This window comes from Triticum aestivum, chromosome 2A (genome assembly GCF_018294505.1).
Source record: "Triticum aestivum cultivar Chinese Spring chromosome 2A, IWGSC CS RefSeq v2.1, whole genome shotgun sequence".
NCBI classification, from domain to species: domain Eukaryota; kingdom Viridiplantae; phylum Streptophyta; class Magnoliopsida; order Poales; family Poaceae; genus Triticum; species Triticum aestivum.
In genome coordinates this window covers 315680422-315698208 of record NC_057797.1, presented here as the reverse complement: position 1 = coordinate 315698208, position 17787 = coordinate 315680422, and positions in this window count along the sequence as shown.

Below are 17787 nucleotides of genomic sequence, written 5' to 3'. Positions count from 1 at the left end.
TGAAGAATCCGAGGAAAATCGGTTCCCGATGGAGTAGTAAATGGGAGAAGTAGCATGCATGCAGTGCATTAGATGGCTAGGTAGACCAACCTGCAAAACAAAAAGCCTATGCGGGTAGCATACTGATTATTATTCAATAGTAGGAGTAGTACGTGTCCGTGTACGTGGCCATCCTTCTATAGCTACAAGTGTCACTAGCTAGTTGAGGTAACTCTTTCAAATCACCATGGCGAAACATTTTACGATTCCTTTTTATTTCTGCACCCCTCCTGAAAGGTAGGACCTACAGAAAACCCACATCGGTGGATGAATAGATATACAAACATATCCATCTCTTTGCACACAAAAATTTGTCGTAGATGGTTCCGATGGATATTAGCGTCTGCGTGCGAGAGACAACATTGTCTGGTTAAGGAATATGTGGTTATCCTCAAAAAAGAAAAAGGCCTTCTTCACACTTCCTCATGCACGAGAATTTGGTTCTGCTTGCAATATGGATGCTCCTGGAGGATGAAGTAAACCTAGAGGCATGCAGGTACGACCTCTTTCCCTATACAGTACTACTCCGTATGTTACTACTACTAGTAGTACACCTGTAGTACACTTGTTGGTAAAAATATTATTCATCTATTCATCACAGCAAAGTGACAAGACCCTGCGCCCGAGGTGACACTAGTCCAGGCAGTGTGTTCGGATTACGAAAGTCAGCCTCACCATGTGCACTGCATAGTCACTGTCACTGTCGATGTATAGCATGACTCACCTTGTCTCCCTCTCCCCTAGCACCACTCCATCTCCATCTCCATCTGGCCAAAGATCCTAAGGTCACTCTTCATCATCTCACTGTGCCCCCGCATACCCTCGCCTCGCTCGTCTCCCCTTAGTACCACTATTCCCTTGCTAGCCACTCCAGCACCAAGAGCCTTCTCCCCCGTAAATCAAGCCCCAAAAAACCCCACCTTCCAAACTCCATGATACGTCTCCAATGTACCTATAATTTTCGATTGTTCCATGATGTAATATTATCAATCTTGGATGTTTTATAATCATTTTATATCATTTTTTGGTACTAAACTATTGACATAGTGCCAAGTGCAAGTTGATGTTTTTTGCATGTTTTTTTACATCACAGGTAATCAATATCAAATGGAGTCCAAACGCAGCGAAACTTTTTGTGGATTTTTTTTGGACCAGAAGACAACCAATGGGTCGAAGAAGCACCTGGGGGCTGCTCCAAGGGGAGCACAACACACGAGGGCATGCCTAGAGGCCCAGGCGCGCCCTAGTGGGTTGTGCTCGCATCGGATGCCCCCCCGGACCGCCTCTTTACTCTATAAATACCCCAATATTCCAGAAACCCTAGGGGAGTCGACGAAAATCAATTCCAGCCACCGCAGAGTCCAGAACCACCAGATCTAATCTAGACACCATCACAGAGGGATACACCACTTCCATTGGTGCCTCTACGATGATGCGTGAGTAGTTCTTTGTAGACCTTCGGGTTCGTAGTTAGTAGCTAGATGGCTTCTTCTCTCTCGTTTGATTCTCAATACAATGGTCTCTTGGAGATCCATATGATGTAACTCTTTTGCAGTGTGTTTGCAGGGATCCGATGAACTTTGAGTTTATGATCAAATCTATCTCTTTTTATCCATCAAGTTATTTGAGTTGCTTTTATCTCTTATATGCATGATTGCTTATAGCCTCATATTTCTTCTCCGATATTTGGGTTTTGTTTGGCCAACTTGATCTATTATCTTGCAATGGGAAGAGGTGCTTTATAGTGGGTTCGATCTTATGGTGGTTGATCCCAGTGACAGAAGGGGAACCGACACGTATGTATCGTTGCTACTAAGGAGAAAATGATGGGGTCTATTTCTCCATAAATATATCTTGTCTACATCATGTAATCTTTCTTATTGCATTACTCCATTTCTCCATGAACTTAATACACTAGATGCATGCTGGATAGCGGTCGATGTGTGGAGTAAAAGTAGTAGATGCAGGCAGGAGTCGGTCTACTAATCTTGGACGTGATGCCTATATAATGATCATTGCCTGGATATCGTCATGATTATTTGAGGTTCTATCAATTTCCCAAGAGTAATTTGTTTACCCACTGTTTGCTATTTTCCTCGAGAGAAGCCACTAGTGAAACCTAGGGCCACCAGGTCTCTTTCTCATATTATTTGCCTTTGCGATCTATTTTCCTTTGCTTTTATTTTCAGATCTATTAAACCAAAAATACAAAAATAACTTGCTGCAATTTATTATTATATATTTTATTTGGCGTTTGATCTATCAATCTACTACAATTTATTCATGTCTGTTTGCCAATTTCTGGCGCCGTTACCCAAAAGGGATTGACAACCCCTTTAATACGTCAGGTTGCGAGTATTTGTTATTTGTGTGCAGGTGCCATTTACATATTTTTGCTTGGTTCTCTTACTGGTTCGATAACCTTGGTTTCATCACTAAATACCTACTGTCGTTGTGCTACATCATCCCTTCCTTTTTGGGGAAATACCGATGTAGTTTCAAGCCGCATGAAAAGGAATTTCTGGCGTCGTTGCCGGGGAGGATCATCAACATATACCAGGTTCCTAATCAAAAATCTCATCTCCTTGCAATTTACATTATGTGCCATTTGCCTCTCATTTTCATCTCCCCCCACTGTACAAAAAATTTCCATTTTAATTTGCCTTTTTTCGTTCGCTTTTTTCTCGTCGGATCTCTTGTTTCCGTGTGATCTTGTTTGATATATTTTCTTGTGTTACCATGTGTATTCTATTTTCTTGCATCTGTGCTTGCTAAAAGTCTACTAATATGGATACTCATCCACTTGCTAATCTTTTTAAAAGATCCAATCATGATGAACCAATTGCTAGTGATTCGAGTGCACTAGATTATCTTTATAAAGTTTTTCTTGAGATTCGTGAATCTGAAAATTGTGATAAAGAAATTTACAAAGTGATTCATTATAGTTCCTTAAATGAAAAGCATGATTGAAATTATTTTACTATAAATTCTATTAATGTCAATTGTGCTAATAATATGCAAAACCCCAAGCCTGGGGATGCTAATTTTGATATGTCCACCGCTTATTGCAATGATCATGATTGGGGTGATTCTTCATATGATCTTGAAAATTTATTTAAGCCTCATGATGAATATGTTTGCGATAATATTGAAAGTGGGTTTGGAAGAGTGTCAACTTTAGCTAAAAATAATCCCACATATTTTGAGAGTGTTCAGTCTTATGAATTTTTTTTATAAAGATGGGCTTGGAGAGGTCATGACTTTATTTGATGATAATCCCACTATTTTGAAAGAGTGTCAACTTTGCATGCATGTGGATCATGAACAGAATAGTTTATGTGATAGCTATATTTTTGAACTTGATCATGATCCTACATGTAATTATTATGAGAGAGGAAAATATGGTTGTAGAAATTTTCATGTTACTAATTTACCTCTCGTTATGTTGAGATTGCTATTGTTTCTTTCTTCTTCCTTGCATATGCTAAAATATTTTTTGTCTTGATAATTTGTTTGCCTACAAAATTCCTATGCATAGGAAGCATGTTAGACTTAAATGTGTTTGTTACAAGTTTTATGATGCTCTCTTTACGCTTCAATTCTTGTCTTTCATGTGAGCATCTGAAATCTTATGCCTAGCTAGGGGCATAAAACGATAGCGCTTGTTGGGAGGCAACCCAATGAATAAAATTTATTTTTTCTTATTGCTTTATGTTCTTGAGTGTTAGCACAATTATGCTACTTTTATGATTGTATTTTTTATGTTTTAATTAGTGTTTGTGCCAAGTAAAGCCATTAGGTTCTTCTTGGGCGATAGTTGTTTGATCTTGCTGAAAAACAAAAATGTTTGCGCTCACCAAACAATTCTCATCTCTAACCAAAGAGCGATATAATACCAATTCTTTTTGCAGAAGATTAATATACAAATTACCCAGGTCTTCCTAATTTTTTAGAGTTTTTGGAGTTACAGAAGTATTCGAAATATCCAGATTGCTACAGACTATACTATTTTTGACAGATTATGTTTTCTTTGCGTTGTGTGCTTGTTTTGATGATTCTATGGTTTTCTTTGATGATTTTTTAACATAGAGAAGTTGCAATACTGTAGATATAATGCAAAGACAAAATATTAATTGGTTTTCTGCATCACTTATAGTAGTGATTCGCTTTCTTATACTAATGGATGTCACGAAGGTTTTGTTGAGTTTTCTGTGATTGAAGTTTTCAAGTTTTGAGTTATCTTACGATGGATGAAGGAATAAGGAGTAAGAAGAGCCTAAGCTTGGGGATGCCCTGGCATCCCAAGCTATTATCCAAGGGAGAAAGCAACTAAGCTTGGGGATGCCCCGAGTGGCATCCCCTCTTTCTTCTAACGACCATCGGTATTTTACTCTAATATATATTTTTATTCGTCACATACTATGTGTTTTGCTTGGAGCGTCTTGTATATATGAGTCTTTGCTTTTTTTGTGTTTTAAGTCTTGACCCCTTGCTGGACACACCTATTTGAGAGAGCTAAAAATATGACATGGCTTGTTAGAATTTCTCTCTATGCTTCACTTCAATTTTTATGAGCTATGGATTTTCTCTAATGCTTCACTTATATATTTTTGAGCATGGTGTGCTTTAGTATTTTTCAAGAAATTCTCTCTTGCTTCATTAAATTAATTTGAGAGAAAGAAATATCATGCTCATGATCTTCACTTATATTTGTTTGAGCTTATCAAAAGCACCACATGGAAATTAGTCTCAAAGTGATAGATATCCAAGAAGGATATAATAAAAACTTTCATGATGATCATTGGAAAAAATAAACTTGTTTCTTAGTAATAGTTTTGAGATATGATGATGTGATATGTGAGTCATGTTGATGAGTAATTATGCTTTAGTAAGAACATTGGTTTTAAGGTTTGTGATTGCCTATGCAAGCATGAAAGTCAATACTTATGCAATGAAATTACATCCTACTTGTAGTGCATTATTCAGTGTTAATTATGATTGATGCTCGCTTATGAGATTATTTGTTTCTTGGATGGTCGCTTCTCAATATTTTGCTAGCCTTCACTCTGTACTAAGTATGATCAGTACTTGTGCATCCAAAATCCTTTAAACCAGTATTGCCACATGATTCCATTGTATCTACCTATATGCGGTATTCTTTTGCCATTCTAAGCAAATTTGTATGTGCCATCTCTAATATTCAAAATAAATTTCTCTTTTGTGTGCTCGTATCGCTCACGAGACGGTGAGGGGCGGCTAATATTTTCCATGCTAGATGTGTTATTCTCACGATGAGTGTTTATTCACTTGTCATTGCACAAGAGTAAGGCAAAGGTATTAGTGATGCCCAGCCCCGAAATGAAAAATGAACTTACTTTATGTTGTCAAATAATAAATTCATTGGAAAGTGTTGGTATGGAAGGCTGGGGGGTCCTGGATTAGGGTGTCCTCGAGTGGCCGGGCTGTGTGATATGGGCCGGACTGATGGGCCGTGAAGATACAAGGCAGAAGACCTTCCCTAGTGTCCGGATAGGACTCTCATATGCCTGGATGGCAAGATTAGTGTCCGGATATGTAATTTCCTTCCTCTACAAACCGACTTTGTGCAACCCTAGGCCCCTCCGGTGTGTATATAAACAAGAGGGTTTAGTCCGTAGAGGCTATCAGAAATCATATTGGCTAGACAGCTAGGGTTTAGCCATTATGATTTCGAGGTAGATCAACTCTTGTAACCCCTATATTCATCAAAGATAATCAAGCAGTATGTAGGGTTTTACCTCCATTAAGAGGGCCCGAACCTAGATAAAATCGTGTCCCCTTTGTCCCTTGTTACCTTCGATCCTCAGACGCATAGTTCGGGACCCCCTACCCAAGATCGGCCGGTTTTGACACCGACATTGGTGCTTTCATTGAGAGTTCAGTTGTGTCGTCGACAGAAGGTTTGATGGCTCATTCGATCATCGACAACGATGTTGTTTCCGGGGAATCTTTTCTCCCTGGTCAACGTTTTGTGTTTGGTGGCTTCGCTTCGCATGCCAATTCAGTTGGTCACCTTGAACAGATCGATAGCTATGCCCCTGGTCATCAAATCAGGTTCGGAAGCCTGAACTATGTCGCTGATATCCTAGGAGACTTGATCTTCGAAGGGTTCACATCCTCGACTGCTATTCCTCATCTGCAAGAAGGAAACCCGTCGGATCCACCATCACGCACCGTTCAAGGATCAACTATCATTCCTGACCCAGCCTTAGATCCAGAGCATACCACCGCGTCCGAAGACGGGAGTATTAACCGCAATGGACTCTCTCCTACTACGGAGCTCCCCGCTAGAGTCCCAGAGGCGGCCATATTATCTGTGGACCAAAACCCAAATAGGGTTCTCCCTGTCATCAGAAAGCCGAACTCACCTTTGGATGTTAACTCTGAACTTTTGAGGTCTGCGTCCATTGGGTAGGGCCGAGCAACGTTCATCAGGCCCAGCTCCACGGATTCTCAGCCACCAGCCCAGTTTTCACTTCTAAACGAAGCTCTAGACTTAATGCGATCTCTCGCCATCACTGAAGTGTCGCTTACCGACTACGCCCAGCCCAAACTAGGGGTAAGTGCGGGGAATTTTGTGTCCCACCCACCACCCACTTGGTAGCCACTGTTGAGGACTTAACCGATATGCTAGATTACGCCTCCAAAGGCATCGACGGTATGGACGACGATGTCGGAGCCAACCCAGGCCAAAACCCGCCTATCTCCAGGAGTTGGACGGCCACCTCTATATATGACATGTATATGGTAGATACACCTAAAAAGGATGACGATAGCGCTAAAAACCCAACTAAGTACAAGCCTGTCGGGGCACCATCAAAACGCCAATGTTAGCGGCGCCGCTCAAAAGCACATCACGAAAAGGAAAGCAATACCGACACTGGAGACAACACTCCGGATGACGCTAAAGACCCCAAAGACCCCGTCGAGCCTGCGTCCGAGGAGGATGAATGGGAGGAGGGACAAATTAACCCCTAGGAACCTGTCCAGAATGAGGATTCAGAGGATAGTAACTATCTTCCGGTCTCCGAGGAGGATGTCAGCCTCGGCAACGAAGATTTCGTCATGCCAGAGGAACCCCTCGAGCAAGAGCACTTCAAGCGACAGCTAATCGCCACTGCGAGGAGCCTAAAAAGAAATAGCAACAGCTTCAAGCCAAACATGATACAGTCAATGACAAATGGACCCAGGTCCCAGCTGCCGAAGAATATGTCCTCGAGCGCCCAACAAAGAGTTATGCGAAGTGTCGGCTAGTGCCACAATTTAACGACGAGGCCCTTGAGCCAATACTGTCAAGATATAATCACGTTGATGAACTAGACCCACCACCACGTGGACGAGACAAAGCGGCTGCTTATTCCGAACACCAGCCCGCGCCACCTCACCATCAAGACAAATAGGTAGCGGCTCCAGGCTACACTTACGACTTGCACCAGGACCTGGACAATAGAGCCAGTCAGACTAGATCAATCTACGGATCAAGGGGACGTGCTCCAACAAGAGACAACAACCATCAAGCCTGAGGCGATAAGCATAACCAAACTCGGGCTAAAAACCAAACATGGATGTCATCCAAGCTCTGTCGTGATGTTACCCGATACAGTGGTGCCGCACACCCCTTGTGCTTTACCGATGAGGTCATGCAGCACTAGTTTTCGGAAGGGTTTAAACCCGTAAACATCGAAGCATACGATGGAACGACAGATCCCATTGTATGGATTGAAGACTTTCTTCTCCATATTGACATGGATCGCGGTGATGATCTCTACACCATTAAATACCCCCCCCCCTAAAGCTAAAGGGACCAGCACGACACTGGTTAAGTAGCATCCCAGAGAACTCTATTGGCAGCTGGGAAGATCTGGAGGATGCCTTTCGAGACAAGTTCCAAGGTACTTATGTCCGGCCACCGGATGCTGATGACCTTAGTCACATAGTCCAGCAACCCGGAGAGTCAGCCCGTAAACTCTGGACTCGGTTGTTAATTAAAAAGAACCAAATCGTCGATTGTCCGGACGCCGAAGCCCTAGAGGCCACATAGCGTGCGCGACGAATGGCTCGCCCGACACCTCGGTCATTAAAGTCAAAGTCTATGGCAGCTCTTACCGCACTCATGACCTGCTTCTACGCGGGAGAAGATAGCTGGTTAGCTCATAGAAGCAACAGTACCAGCGACCCTGGCACCTCCGAAGACAGGGATGGCAACATCAGGCCACGACATAACAAACATAAACGTCAAAACAATAATGAAGAAATTGAGGATACGACAGTCAACGAGGGATTCAGTGGCTCTAAACCCAGTCAGCGGAAGAAGCCTTTCAATGGAAATAGGGACGGTCCATCTAATTTCGACAAAATACTCAACAGACCTTGCTAGATTCATGGCACCCCCGACAAGCCTACCAACCACTCCAATAGAAACTGCTGGGTTTTTAAACAGGCCAATAAGTTAAACACTGAACATAAAGGGAAAGGGCTGCCAAGCGAGGAGATGATGAGCCCTGCCCATCAAACACAGGGGGACATAATTCCCCCTGAGGTGAAGACAGTGAACATGATATATGTCACACATATCCCCAAGAGGGAGCGCAAGCGTGCACTAAGGGACATCTACACCGTAGAGCCTATCGCCCTAAAATTTAACCCATGGTCGGCTTGTCCGATCACCTTTGATCGCAGGGACCACCCAACCAGTATCCGACACGGAGGTTCAGCGGCCCGGTACTCGACCCAATCATTGATGGATACCATCTCACTTGAGTCCTTATGGACGGCGACAGCAATCTTAACCTAGTCTATCAAGACACTGTCTGTAAAATGGGTATTGACCCGTCAAGAATCAAGCCTAGTAACACCACCTTTAAAGGAGTGATACCAGGCGTAGTGGCCCTCTGCACGGGTTCAGTAACATTGGAAGTAGTCTTCGGTTCACCGGACAACTTCCGAAGCGAAGACTTGATCTTTGACATTGTCCACTTTCACAGTGGTTACCACACACTGCTCGGACGAACCGCCTTCGCCCGCTTCAATGCAGTACCGCACTATGCTTACCTAAAGCTCAAAATGCATGGACCGCACGGTGTTATCGCAGTCAATGGAAACATGGAGTGCTCCCTCCGTACTAAGTAGCACATCGCGTCCCTTGTAGCCAAGGTACAAAGTGGCCTCATCAAGTCGAACAAATCATCGGCAATCAAGCCCCCGGACACTGCTATGCGAGTCCGGCCTACTCTACGGAACGACAGCTCGATGGATCCTGAGATGGATTAGAAGCTTCTCCTCTGTCAATCGCCTCATAAAACCGAGGCATATCACTACAAAAAATACACTCCCGTGATGATACGTGTTTGTCACAGTAGGTTGCGTTTTTAGTCATGCATGTACATCCATGACGATTTTATGACAGAATCAAGATAGTCATACCTGTGCTGTCGTAGAAGTGCTCCATGACATTACCAAAATTATCACCACGGAAGTGTCCACTTCCATGACGATAAATCGTGCGTCACAGAAGTGCTTTCGTCAAGGGTGACAGACACGTGGCATCCACCGTAATGGAACAACGTTAAGCTATCGGGTCCAGTTTTGGATCCAATAACCCATTAACAGCCCCGACAAATGGGGATTTTCCACGTGTAAAATCATCATTGGCTGGATGAAACATGTGTCGGCTCACCGTTGGGACATATGTCATCCACTCATTGGACCCAAGGCGCCTATCATACGTCGACATGTGGCATGGCCCAACAGAGGCCCATTCCTGTGAAAAGGCCGGCCCGTTTGACTTGGTCAAAAGGTGGCGAGCCGGCACATGGAAAGCCTGTTAACGGCATGTTCGCATATAGCCCATTTACAACCCGCTGACTCACAGCCCATTATGGCCTACCGGAATTAGGCCCAGTAGCGTCATCTCGGCTGTCCAATATGATTCCATCCCATTGTAACTTCTGGCCCATGTAAGGCCCATGACGTATTTCGGCCCATATGAGTCCCCTTGTAACTCTTGGCCCATTAATGACCCGTGGTGAAACCGGCCCGTAATGAACAGTGTATCACTTTATACCCATTAGCAGCCCATTATTCCATTGGGTCGTTTCCAGCCCGTGTTACCTTTCGGCCTTCTCAGGGACCATTTATTCTTGGGCTCATTTCCAGCATTCGGTTACTTACGGCCCGTTACTGGCCTTTTCAACTTGTGGGTCAAATTCAGCCTATGGATACAGTCGGCTCATTTGTGGCTTGTTAATCTGTTGGGCCATTTTCATAGCATCATCAAATACGGCCTATTTAATGGCCTGTTATGGTCAACCCACAAAACGTACGATTTACACTCTAGACCGTTTACGGCCCCTTATATGGCCCGTATAAGGCCCATAGATGAGATGGCCCGTAGAAGGCCCATTGATCCGACGACCCATAGAAGGCCCATTGATCCGACGGCCTGTAGAAGGCCCACGGATTCAACAACCCATAGAAGGCCCACGGATCCGACGGCCATAGAAGCCATGGATCGTCCATCCCGTAGATGGCCCATGGATCGTACGGCCTATGGAGGGCCATGGTCACGACAACGTTTGGGTGAGTTGGCCCCCGTTTGAACGATATAGCATATTCAAAGAATTATCCTACTCTATATTATCACCTCTAAAAACATACACTATACAATAAAGAGACTAAGGCATAGAAACGTAGAATAATCCTACACTATACAATAAAGAAATTATAGCCGATTATACCCACTGGGCATTATGGTTCGGCACCAGTGATAATAAAGGATACACAAACAGCAAATTACATACACTAGGCAAATACAAATCCTACATCATGGACGCGCATCAACATAACTTACCATTTGAACTATAATCTCTTTAGAAAATAGGATTCGCCGGATTTAGATAGCACAAATTTCAGTCTGCAAAATCTCTAATTCCTCCGTTGTTACCTCAGTGTCTTGTTTCATTTTTTGACTCCTGCATCTAATACCTGCATGTCCAGTCTCAACTTGTTGATTGTACGTTGAGAATCATGTACATGTTGTCTTGCCACCTCTAGTTGATGCTCGAGAATATCAACACATTCCAATTCCAATCCATAATCATTCGGTAACGGCCGTGCCGCACTGCTCGCAAATCTTTGTGTTGATGTCACTTCATCCTGAAATGTTTCTGTAAGTACACATGACTAGGGCAAAAATATAGTTACAACAGTGAAGTGAGCAAGATAGACTATTTTGTAAATGGCAAAACAGGACTAACAATAATGTTATACGTCATGAAGCATAAGCATGTGATATTTTCAAAATTATAAAAAAAGTAGTCTATGCAGCCTACATACAGAAATCTCTCTTAGCTCACCAGAGGAGCATGATGTTGGGGCCTAATCCAAAACACAGACAAATTACAAATTTAGACAACATGTTGTGTAGAAATAAGCAAGCAGTTGGCCATTCTGTAGCTCAATTAAAGTCTTAGGGAGCATAATGAACAACAGAGGGTTTCATACAAACATACTACAGCAAGCAAAACTATGCAATCATTAGCCTAGTATAAACTAGATTGTGAGCCTCATGCAATAATAGTTGGTTATAGACTTCAAAGCTTCAGGCACACTTCGGCAAAGTAATTAAATGGTAAGGCCTTTAATTATGTCAACTAATAGTTATACAAGTACCCAACATCAGGAATCATTCTTTGGGCATCTCATTAACTAAGGACAAATAAAGCAATTGAAAAGAGCAAATTAACTATGCCTGAAAAAAACAAGGAATTGAACTGTTGAGTTGGATACAGTGACTTAACTTAACAGGTTGAAGAGGCTTAGTGCAGCTCCTACTTCTCTTGCAAGGCTCCTTCCTAACATCGTGTACTTTGAAATACTCGATCTTATCTTCATTGCACCCCCTCTACAAGGTGACACAAACTAGTTACTCGTCTCCTTGGAAGATAAATATGCATACTTTCCTGTCTGTGAACAAAAAAGGATGAGATTATAACAAAACAACACCACATAATGAAACATGCTGCATCTCTTGCACTTACACAGAATGAAATGAGCATTTACTATGTCTGCACTATGTAAAAACTAGGCATACCTTCAAACTAGATCTCCAGGTACTCTTGGAGAGCCTACTTTAGTGTATAGCCAAACCTTTATGTCACCTATGAGTTAGAAAAGGCCCCACTACAGCAGCCCTTAGTGTTTAAATTGTTGATAAGCTCTGTTATTAGGTCAAGAACAGCAAGTAATCAAAGCAAACATTCCTAGTATGGCTGGCTGATGCAAACAAGCAATTGAACAGATGTGTTAGCAAATCTGACATATCAAGAAAATAAGCAAAGAAGGAGGCTTAAAGACCATCACTTGACTGACCAGATTTAAGGGGCATTTAAACATCATGTGCAACATATGAACTAACATAAACATTGCATATTCCAGAATCTAAAATGGAATGCACATGTATTAGGTTATGCCGTGTATGATGATGCCTAAATGTACACTATAGCAGGCATGAGAGATTCATAATTGCACGCACAATTGAATTGCAGGTTAAGGGCTAGTTCTATTCTGCCTTTTCAGGGCTTATTGTGAAAATAAGCCATAAAAGATGTAAAGAAGTCCTTTTTGAGTTATGGGCTTGGGCTTAACTAATTGCTCTTTGGAGGGGGTGTTTCGGGTAGAAACTCACTAAAAATTGAAGGGAAGGGGAACAGTGAAATGACTCTGTTGTCTGCCTATATTACACTCAAAATGCAACTGCTGACGCCCGCGTCACACCTCACCCTCAAGTAACAAACACGCAAGTGTTCATTGCCCTCCCCGCTTGCATCTCCTATCCCCTTTCCCTCTACCTCGATCCCCTGCCTGCAGCACTAGGGTTCCTCCAGCGAGCCGTCGCCACTGGTCCCATCTTGCCTGGTCCTCGACGATGCTCTGTCCAGCTAGTCTACATGGCCGGCGGGTAGGGACAAATCTCCCTAGCTGCTCCTCCCTCTGGCGCCGCCCCTCATTCTCATGGTCTCCAACAGCTGCTCCACTGTGGTTCGTCCAACGCACTACTCCGGCAGGCGCTACACAACTATGGCTGATGCCACAGTGCGGCGGAAGGCACCTTATTCCCCCTCCCCACCTCCCAAGCCATGGCCTTGAGGTGCTGTTGAAGGATGAGCTCATCCAACAAGGTGAGGATCTCCTCTGATTTTTTACCAAATTTTCATTCTGATCCACTATACGATGAATTGCTATGGGCTGCTTCTGCTGCTGCTATATGATGCATTGCTATGAGCTGCTTCTGCTACTGCTATATGATGAATTGCTATGAGCTGCTGCTGCTATATGATGAATTGCTATGAGCTGCTTCTGCTACTGCTATATGATGAATTGCTATGAGCTGCTGCTGCTATATGATGAATTGCTATGAGCTGCTGCTGCTATATGATGAATTGCTATGAGCTGATGCTGCTGCTATATGATGAGTTGCTATAAGATGCTCCTGGTGCTGTATGATGAATTGCTATGACCTGCTCCTGCTGATGCTATATGATGAATTGCTATGAGCTTCTCCTACTGCTGCTATATGATGAACTGCTATGAGCTGCTCATGTTGCTGCTATATGATGAATTGCTATGAGCTGCTCCTGCTGCTGCTATATGATGAATTGATATGAGCTGCTGCTGGTATATGATGAATTGCACACTGCTGCTGCTGCTGTATGATGAGTTGCTATGAGCTGCTGCTACTGCTATATGATGGTTTCAGGTGCTACTGCTATATGATAATAACCAGCCACTTGGACCATCGAATTTTAATAAATATTTGTTCTTCATTTAAATGTGGGTCATGCATTCTTCGTTTAAATTAGGCAATGGGATCTCTATGGAAAATATTGACCAAAGTAGATTGTGCTAAGTAGATGGTATCTTTGTAGTTGCATTTTGAGCAAATAGTGATGGTCTATTATCCTATCATATTAATTACTGCACTGGGTTCAATTTGTGATGTTTGCAAGTCAAATTAATTTTCATATGGGCAGCAAAATGAAAAAATATAATGCAATCTAGACTTGTCACTGATCATACCAAAGATAAGCTGAAAACACAATGAAAAGAACTGGTTGGCTTATTACATGGAGCTTATATTCACAGGTGCTTATTTTCTTAGGATAACTCGTAATAACTGTCCCTAAGAAACTTGGCCAATAGAACTGACATATAAATAACATGTCATGATGATTGCAATGGAGGAGTGACGTACCATAGCACACTATATAGGCTCACCGCCGCCTCTCCTTTTTTGGCGATGTTCCATGAAATTGCCACATACATCTTGTACTTTCTCATTGTGTAACACTATCTGCAAGTTGACACGGCTAATTTCAGACATCTCTACATGATAATACATTGCATATCCCTTGCGCATATTTAAACTAGCAATTAATGATTGTGTGTGTAGCATAAACTAGCCATGACTCTGTGTGCTGGACTAGCAGGCACTCTAAGGGAGCCTAATGTAGTGCACTGGAATTCCTACATGCCACCTACGATTTTGTGTAATGTACTGCCTCTGTTCCTAAATATATGTCTTTGTAGATATTCCAGTATGGACCACATACAGATGTATATAGATGCATTTTCGAGTGTAGATTCACTCATTTTGCTCCGTATGTAGCCTATAGTGGAATCTCTAGAAAGACTTATATTTAGGAATGGAGGTGCGAGTTAGTATCATGTATGACATCTACATATCTAATTTAGTAGCCAGTAGTAGAAATCATTGTCTGCACAAAGGGATTACTGGTCGACAATCCTAGCAAAGCACGCTAGCAGGCACAAAACAATACAAGAGAGAGAGACGCACTTACAAGATCATAGCAATGCCTCAGTCCAGGATCTTGGTTGGCCAAGCTGTTAGATCCAGAAGAAACATCGTCCTTGTAGTTTTTGCCAGCTGAATAACAGGTAACAGCGACCTGTTAGTATATTTTAAGTACATCGGGTAGGTGATGCTGGATGGGTTTAAGGGTGACAAGTACCTAGGCCGTAGCGGGTGCTTGGCATCTTGCCAGACGGTGGGAATCAGGTTAGGAACATCAAGGGTGATGACTTTGCGCTGGCTGTCGGGGTCCGGTAAGGAGATCTAGAACCGTCGAGTAGGGTGTTTGTGGAGCGGCTCCGGTAGGGTGGACTACGGTGTGGGTGAAGTGGATCTATGGCCAGGAACAAGGGCATATGTGAAGCTGCTCCGGTGATTGGGTTAAGGATGGTGTCGATGATGCGGATCTGCGGCCGTGGATGCGGCGTCAGAAGCTGCTCCGGTAGGTTGGATGAGGGTGCGAGGAAGCGGATCTGAGGCCGTGGACTTGTGAGTTGGCAAAGCGGCCCCGATAGCGTTGATAATGGTATAGGCGAAGCTACTCCGGTGGGGTTGATGATGGTGTTAGCGAAGCGGCTCCGATAGGCTTGAGGAAGGTGTGGGCGAAGAGGATCAGAGGCCGTCGACGGGGGCGTCGGTGGGGCAGCTCCAGGGGGTGTGGATGAAGTGTCTCCGATGGGGAGTACGAATGAGCCGCTACAGATGCGCTGCGGTTGATGAGAGTATCGATGAAGCAGATCCGGCGCCGTGGACAAGGCCGGCACTGAATGGGATGTGGTACAGTGGTGGATGAGCAGTCTACTAGTTTCTAGGGGAGGTGGGAGGGGTAGATGCGGCCACGGAAGCAGATCCGGTGAGGTGGATGCCGCTGGCAGTGAATGGGCTCTGGTACGCCGGTGGATGAGCAGTCTAGGGTTTTGAGAGGGGAGTGGAGAAAGGCCAATGAAGTACGGACGGCGCGGTGTAAGATGCTTTGGTGCTGTGGAGTTAGTCATTTTTGTAGGAGGGGGAGAGGAAATGGGGGTGCCGTGTGGTGGGGGGAACCAGAAGTTACCAATGCAGCCCCGACCTATTATGTAGATGAGGGCGGTATTGTAACTGTTGGTCTCTGTGCACCAAGGACAAAAGGGGAATTTCGCATGCTAAAGACTAAGGTGGCGGAAATTTTAGAAGGAGGCGGGACATTTTGCGGTCGTCAGGATCGTTCGTATCCAGTTTCAACTAATTTTGGACCGAGCTAGCGGGAAGGTCATGCGAGACTGTGTACACGGGGCACGCGTCAGCAGTTAATAACTGGTGTGAAGTCCACCCCAGAAAAAAAGATAATAACTCGGGATGATGCGCCGATAACTTGGATATTCACACGGGCGCGGCCAATCGTACGGGTGTAGTGGCGCGTTCACAAAAAAGGGATCAAACACTAAGCCTATGTATTTCTCGTGTAAATAGATAATTTAGTGCAATTGGTTATTTAGTTTAAACATAATGCATTGACGTGTTAGTGTAGAGGCGCACAAAAAGAAATAGATATTGTAGTCCGCTACTTAAAAGTGTTACCTCATATGATTACGTAGCCTCCATTTCATAAATTGCATACCAGTTGAATTCGTATATGAATATTACATATATTACTTCATAATATAACCATAAATCATCCAAGACTAATGATTTTGAATTCAAGAGTAACAATGGTGCATGTACATGATATCTACATTGGTTGTTTGAAGAAACATCATTGTAACTTTGGCATGCACAACTGAAAAGGTTTATTTAAATATAAAAAAATGTGATACATGAGTGTCCAATCTTTATAGCGTTGTATCGATATTGTACCTTTGGCCACGATATGAAGTAGATATTCATTTATGTTCAAGCGATGCACGTCCATGATCGCTAGCTAGTGATACGTGAATGAATTGTGCAATCTCTCTCACACGCATACATATCTCATTTCCCTATGGGCATCGGAATCACACACGCGCACTTCATGTATTTCTCTCCCTCCGTCAAGGTTAGAGTTTGTCTTTCTACCCCGTCCTACAAGTCTCTCACACAGAAACACGCACGCTCTCTCTGTCAAACACGCCCACCCCTTTAATTCCGCCCACCCACTGCCACTAATGTCTCAAAGTATAATAATGTCTCTCACACATATGCCTAAGGTTAACTCGAGTTCCGGAACCATATGAATACATACAATGGGATTCCAGCACAACACCTTTTGTTTTGAGATTTTGCTCTCTCTCTCTCTCGCTCGCTCTCTCTCTCACACACACATACGCTTGCATTTGCATGCACACCGTTGTGTTTATCTTCATGATGCTTTAAGTATGCCTCGCACAAATGCTATCTACCTATCCCTTAATATAGCTAGATATGTGTCACACAAACTCCTTCTCCCTACTAGCAAGATGCCCATGAGCACCTTTTGTTTTGAGATTTCGCTCTCTCTCTCTCTCACACACACACTTGCATTTGCATGCACACAATTTTGTTTATCTTCATGATGCTTTAAGTATGCCTCGCACAAATGCTATCTACCTATCCCTTAATATAGCTAGATACGTGTCACACAAACTCCTTCTCCCTACTAGCAAGATGCCCATGCATTGCACGGAACATCAAGATGCATTTGTACGAGTAGTTTATCTTGTGGGAGAAAAGGATGAACAAGGGAATGCCTTATTTGCAAATGCGGAGAGCGGTGTGGGTATCTTTTTGCAAAATTGCCACAGTTTCCTTCCTATCCGTCGGATATAAATCGGATGGCCTATAATGCAGGATGGCAGGAACACCATCATCACCAACTTTGTTTTTTATAAGAGTAGAGATATGTAAGT